Consider the following 7352-nt stretch of genomic DNA (forward strand, 5'->3'; position numbering starts at 1 on the left):
TTATTTATTTTTGGGACAGGGAGAGACAGAGCATGAACGGGGGAGGGGCAGAGAGAGAGGGAGACAGAGAATCGGAAACAGGCTCCAGGCTCTGAGCCATCAGCCCAGAGCCTGACGCGGGGCTCGAACTCACGGACCGCAAGATCGTGACCTGGCTGAAGTCGGACACTTAACCGACTGCGCCACCCAGGCGCCCCAGAAAGTTGTATTTTCTATGGGTCTTGTAATATCAGGGTATTTGTGTATACATCACATAGTTTTGCTCTGGTTCGTTTTCTTGATGTGGGTAGTCTCCCATCAAGAATGCTCAGCCCTGTGTTGTTTTCATGAACAAAAAAAAGGAGGGTATTTTTGGGAGAATTGACTTCAGAGTTGGCCACATCTGGAGCCAGGGAAGTTATTCCACCACACAAGAGACTGAGGTTTTTTGTTGGTTTTTTTTGTTGTTGTTGTTTTTGAAAAGTTGATATTAAAGGAAAAAAATCTCCCAATGATGCTATCTCAAAATGTCTCAGTTTTTCCTGAAACTGAGGTTTTGCTACCTTTTTCATTTTAATTGAGTCTTTCATTAGCACTTCTCTTTTTTTTTTTTAATTTTTTTTTCAACGTTTATTTTTGGGACAGAGAGAGACAGAGCATGAACGGGGGAGGGGCAGAGAGAGAGGGAGACACAGAATCGGAAACAGGCTCCAGGCTCCGAGCCGTCAGCCCAGAGCCCGACGCGGGGCTCGAACTCACGGACCGCGAGATCGTGACCTGAGCTGAAGTCGGACGCTTAACCGACTGCGCCACCCAGGCGCCCCTTTCATTAGCACTTCTAATACAATTAACAGTCTTGAAAAGTCCCCAAGACCAGTTCTTCCAAGATATGTGCTGATCTAAGGTATTTGAGGTGTTTGCCAGGAAGCATCATGAAGGTCTTCCCTGAGACATCTGTGTGCAAACCACAAGGAAGGAGGAGGGGAGGGGAGGAAAAGAACAAGGTGACATGGGTAGGACCTGGACAGAGCAGCTGTTGCATACTGCTCCAGTATCCGTGGGCTCCACAGGCAAATACAAGGCCGCCCAGATGCAGCCGTGGTCAAGGGCCAAAGTGCAACTTTTCCCATCAGTGTCACAACGGATGTCCTTGCTCTCCAGCCGATGGAAAATTCCTAGAGGAGAAAGGGGAAAAAAGGAAAGGGGACTGTTTCAGGGGTGGGAGAGGGTGGTGGTGATTACAGGATCTGGGCGTGGGGAAGGGAAGCGCTGCGGTTCAGCTCTGCTCACTTTCTATTGCCCCACCTGGATCCCCTACAGGGAGCTCAGTTTGCAACCAGTTTGCTCATCTAGGGAAGCCTCCACTGCGGGCTTAGGCCAGAGAGGACTGTAGCATTTGATCTCATCCCTAATGGAAAACAAATGCATGTCCTCTGTTTTTCTCCAGGACCAGTTTTGTTTTTTGTTGTGTTTTGTTTTTTTGTTTTCTTATTGTTGTTTTGTTTTTGTTTTAACTTAAAACCACTCCAGTGGCTTTTCTCTGCTCGTAACTGTGTCCAAAGCCAAGTCCTTTGGCTATTCAAGTCATCCCCCTTCCTAGCAGTGAGGTTAAGATTGGGACAAACCAGTTCTAATTCTAGAACTTGTCAGCCACAGTTGGACCATCACAAACCAACCGCACAAGACTGCTCCCTTCAGACCAATAGTGGAGATTATTTTTCCAAGATGTGATGAACCTTTTAGCTCCTTTTGAAAGAAAAATCACCAGCAAGTACATCTCTCTGTCTAGAGATCCTTTCTAACCACAGGTTGTTGAGATCATCTGCAGTGGGTGAAAACCACTCCTTTAGGGAGAAGGTTTTTTAGACCAGAAGCATTAGTTATGGATGTTGCCATTGTTCCTTGCAAGGAAGAGAATGAAAGTGTAATGGTACTAGGTCATGTGTAAATTTATGCTGTTTTTACTGGCTCTTAACCCTTTTCCTTCCAGGAATTGTTAAGTTCCTTTGCAGTCGTATATCAGTCCTTGGGTACGTTCTCACCAAGGGTGACTGTTTGATGGTAAGGTCCCTCAGTAGACCAACAGAATAGAAGTCGGGTCACATAATGGACTCCCTGGAAATTACGTAAGAGAAATAAATACCCTGGTATTTGCACAGAGAGGAAATTATGAAATTTACTTCGAGCATGAACTCATAGACTCTCTCAAACTCTCCTGTGAGAAAATCTTTCTTGGTCTGAGGGGGTCTTCAGTGGAATTAGGGGTGAACTTGCCCGAGAGATCACCAGTCCCTATGTTGCTCGAAACAGGCTGCAGATCCTTCTGGTGGAGACTCTGAAGAGGGGGTTCAGGAGACAGGAGAAAGAACAGGACACCTGTCCATGCCTAGGGGGCCTAACTTTTTTCTTTTTTTTTTCTGTTCTTTCACCTTTTGGTGTTGTGTCCGTGACCTGTAAGTCAACGCACAGAGAACTGCTTTCCCTTATGGAAAAATAATTTCCAAAACGATTTTTATTTTCTTTGTTTTATTTTTGGCCGACCGGACTCTGTTACCTGCAGGGCATAGGTCGGTTTTCTATGCACTGTGCTTGATGCTTTTCCGGCACGTTGCTTTGATGGGCTATGCTTTTTAATGGAGCCTGTGGAGGTAGATCCTGAACTGCATGTCCAGAGACGAACCAAATGCTAAAGAAGGCTAATAATACAATTCTAACTGCTCTGCCTGGATCACTGGCTATGTCTGGGTCCTCTTTTTTGTAGGATTTGAAATAATGTATGGACCACGGAGAGGAAAAAGGAACAAGGCGAGCAATGCATGAGGAAAGAAGATAGAACATAGGAGTGAATTAATGTGTGCGCTTAATTCACTTAGGGAAGAGCGCCGACTCATTGTGAGCCCAGGATTGAGGAGACTTGCATACATTTCCACTATACTGCCTGGATTGTGATACTATGGATATAGCATTGATGACGGTCTTTGGTGCTAAATGATGCTTTGACCAAGTAGATGTTCAGATAAGTTCTGCCAGGACACACAAATAGCACTTTCATCGGCCGCTGCTCCAAGGGAACTGCTTCTGTTATGTGTACTTAGCTAGTGTTTTCCAGAAAGACTGCAGCTGTTTAGCCTCAGAGCTTTATAGATTATTCTTTTTTTGGAAAATACTGAGAGTCGCCACTATCTGCTCTGAATGTTTCGTATTTTAATGCATAAGAAGTATGTGTGCAATGGGTGAGTAGATGATACTTTTTTAAAATTGCAAATTGTAAAATATAACCGAACTCTTAAACACCATACAATCAGAATCACGAAAGCAAGCTACTCAGAAACTGAGTCTCAATGCCGACTATAGATCTTTTGTCAGAACTAAGAAACTACAAATCAAAATGTGGCCGTCTTCAGCCTCTTGTAAGGTCTTTAGGTATGACACCATGAGGTCAAGACATAGAACTCCGAGTGTGCATGTGTTTTCATGTTTATATACTTTGAGTTTGCTTTGTGCCCACTAATTTATTAAGTACCTTCCTCCTTTCAGTTAATCCAGTACTAAGGAGGCACTACATTTTTGTATAAAATGGGTTTTAAGCTTTGCCCAAAGGGGAAAGACATCATTATTTTTCAAGGATTTTTCTTTTTGGAAAGCATCACGGTGTGTGTTAACATACATAAGAGATTGAATCTCAGTAAATGTGAAAGCTAGCTTTCTTAAATGATTTTCTTTCCCCAAGTTGACCTAACAGGTATAGAAGAGAGTCTGCACGTATTTCAATTTACATGCAGGAAAATGACAATGAGCTTACAAGAAAGCGTTATTTATAGTGTCAGTTCCTGCCTTGCTAAAATTTGGTGATTCAGTTATTCAAACCATGTAACAGAATAGATTTAGTGTAAATACAAGTTTTAAAAAGAGATTTTCTTTGCTGATAAGACCAGAAGCTGAAACACAGACAGAATTGAAGTCTGTGTAGTAAATTCAGAGTTTCTCTGTTACTAACAAGAGAGACAATTTTCTGAAATGCTCGTTTACAGTGATCATTCATCTGGATTTCTTTAACATTTAGAATGGACCAGGGGAAGCTCAAATCTGAATGGAGGAGAAGAAATATTTGGATTTGATCCTAGTTAGTACCTTAAAATATCTAAGTAAGCACCTATAAGATGGGCAGTAATGTAACTTGGATTTTGTTTTAGTAACCATATAGGGCTATTATTGTTATTTTTCCTGTCATCATTAGTCATTAATGTTATTGGTGACCGTGCAGTATAGCATTTTAATTTTGCATAGTTGTGATACAAGTTACTTATTTGTAACTTGTACATAGGGCTTGGAATATTAAAAGACACATTTACCAAGGGCCTGGAATTAAATATCAATGGGGGATATACGCCTGCAGAACATGAACTTGTCAATGAAAGAGGAAAAGATCGATCGCATCCTCAGATACTGATCAAATTTATTTTTTTAAATGGAAGAAAGTCTCCCATAGCGAAGCACAGAAATTGAGCCAAACATTTGGAAATAGGTCTTGTGTGAGGACCTATTATACACTATACACTTTATTCAGTGTAAGAATAATTTGGGGGGAGTTAGTAACTGGCAGCGAAAATTATCAGCCCTATTCTTTGGTTTCTAGATTTGTCTGAGCACGGTTGCCGTGAAAAGTTGTATTTTGCAGAGAGGAGAGGAAGAAACCTTGAGTCTGAAATCAGCAGGCTTAGAATCTGTTATCAACAGCCTCCACTCACATGAGGAACTTCCTTGACACATAATTTCTCTATCTCTATTTCCTTATACATGAAAATTGGGATTTGGGAAATCATATGAGGAGAAATGCAGAAGAAAAGATCACATGGCAGGAATGCAGCCAGAGGCAACAGATGAAGAAATGACAGTCCGAATAACGTTCTAACAGTCCTGCTCACATCTCTTAGCCTCCTGTTCAGTCATCGGCAGATCCCTCCCCGTCTAACGAATAAAGGGTCACTCTTCATGCTTGTCTTAAGGGTCGGAAATCTGGCCTGAATTTAATGTTCAATACTAATATCTCTTTTTTCATTAATTTATTCAAATGCTGACCATCACCTAGAAAATCCGCTTTGGTTTTCTCCCTCTAACAGCAACCCATATGCCGACACAGCTATAAAATGTTCCTAAACTCCTCAGATGCTTCTCTCTTCATTTATGATTTTCGTACTTAATCAGGCACTGCAAAAGATTGTAATGCTATTTAAAGGGTTATTACATCTAAATATCTCTTTAAAACATCTTATTTCCCCTCAATTAATTTATTCTATTTATTAACCTTATCATCATTAGTAGCAGCAGTCTCAAGTAATGTCAATAATCCCATTGCCTAAGTGTTCATCGTGTAGCAAGCATTTTATGTGTCTTATTTCTCATCCTTATAGCAGCCTTTTACAGCTAGCTGGATCAATGTTGCACACACACATCAGGCTGACCCAAAGCCCAAACTCTCACCACCGTGCAATGCCGTCACCATCACCAAGGTCACATAATGCAGAACATCCCTGACATTCAACATATCAGGATTTGCCTTGAAAGAGTTGCAATTAAAAAAACAAACAAACAAACAAACAAAAAAACGTTTCAAGAGATCATACCCTTTGACCTAGTCATTCCACATTTGGAAACCTAACAAAAGATGAAGATAAACAATCTATGTGAGAAGTTAATGCATCGTTACACGAGTATAAAACAAAAATGAATACAAAGGTATAAGAATAGGTGATGGCTCATTAAAGTATGATTCACACATATTACGGACATGAAATACATGTAAACATTAAAACATATGCTTTCCAATGAATTTTCATTGCATGACAAAGAAGTATAAAAAGTAAGATACTCATGTATCAAAAAGCATGACACAATTGATCTTAAAATTATAAAAAGATAAAGATACAAAAATGGAAAAAAGGAAAAAGGGGAAGATATATACCGAAGTATTCATAATGGTGAGAATATGGATTTAACTTTTTTTTAATGTTTATTCATTTTTGAGAGTGTCAGAGCATGAGTGGGGGAGGGGCAGAGAGAGAGGGAGACACAGAATCCGAAGCAGGCTCCAGGCTCACAGCTGTCAGTACAGAGCCCGACGCGGGGCTTGAACTCAGGAGGTGTGAGATCATGACCTAAGCCGAAGTTGGATGCTTAACCAACTGAGCCACCCAGGCGCCCTGAGAATATGGATTTATTTTTTATGTTTTCCTGCATTCTTCTATATTTTTAATGCTTCTCTGGTACATTTTCCACAATTGCTTTGACAGTTAAAAAAACAAACAAACCAAAAAACAGACCTATATACACTCATACACTTGAGAACCCCACACGCACAAACTGTTAAAGCCTATATCCCCAAATCGAGACGTTCTGGTATACACCCTTTCTTTCAGAAGTAACATTACAGTATCATTGGCTTTACTCAAACTGTGTTTTGTGTTTTCTTTATAGCTTGTGGCACATTCTTTAAATGTCTATAATCGTGACTAACTTTGGTTGTCTGAAATTGTTTTTTGTTGTCGTTAGTTCTGGAAAAAGCCAAGGTGCAGGCATCTTATGGCCGGGCTCCTTGATCTAAGAAGCTGCCATCCGATGGCAGGGCTCCCTGATCTAAGGAGCTGCCGTCCGTGTTAACAGAGAATGAACTGAAGCTTTAGGTTCATTACCTTTAAGGGAGCTGATGTGTCACAGACAACACAGATACAATGGTCATCGTAATCACTGTGCTAAGAGCCTGTGTAACGTAGGGTCTGGCCTGAGGATGAATATGGTATTTTCAGAGTGTAACTGTCTCACCCACATGAAATACATTAAGTCGTCCAGAGCATGACAGAAGAGAGTAATTTACTAAATAATAATTCAGCTGCACTGGAAGTGTGAATTAAAAAAAAAAAAAAATCCCTTGGGGCGCCTGGGTGGCGCAGTCGGTTAAGCGTCCGACTTCAGCCAGGTCACGATCTCGCGGTCCGGGAGTTCGAGCCCCGCGTCGGGCTCTGGGCTGATGGCTCGGAGCCTGGAGCCTGTTTCCGATTCTGTGTCTCCCTCTCTCTCTGCCCCTCGCCCGTTCACGCTCTGTCTCTCTCTGTCCCAAAAAATAAATAAACGTTGAAAAAAAAATTTAAAAAAAAAATTCCCACTTAGTACTGCTGGTTTAAAAATATTTGGTGGAAAATAAAGATCATATTAATGGAAACAGTAAGCACTCAAATGATTTCTCAATAAATGACTGTATGGTTTTATTGTACATATATGTATAAACATGTGCATATTTGCAGACACAAAGGTACCTCCCTTACCCGGAGGTTTTCCTCAACTATTCATTACACAGCAAATACGGGACTAAAGCATTT

General features: G+C 41.1%; 1 long non-coding RNA gene across 1 annotated transcript in view; it reads left to right on the plus strand.

Moving 5' to 3' along the window:
* Window positions 1-4989, plus strand: part of LOC121015353 (uncharacterized) — a 21989-nt gene extending 17000 nt beyond the window's left edge. Inside the window, exon 3 of the long non-coding RNA XR_005783785.1 lies at window positions 2741-4989. This is a non-coding gene — a long non-coding RNA (uncharacterized LOC121015353). The remainder of the gene's footprint in view (window positions 1-2740) is intronic.
* The last annotated feature ends 2363 nt before the right edge of the window (window positions 4990-7352 follow it).

Source organism: Herpailurus yagouaroundi, unplaced genomic scaffold (assembly GCF_014898765.1).
Source record: "Herpailurus yagouaroundi ecotype Mexico unplaced genomic scaffold, PumYag 206, whole genome shotgun sequence".
Taxonomy (NCBI): domain Eukaryota; kingdom Metazoa; phylum Chordata; class Mammalia; order Carnivora; family Felidae; genus Herpailurus; species Herpailurus yagouaroundi.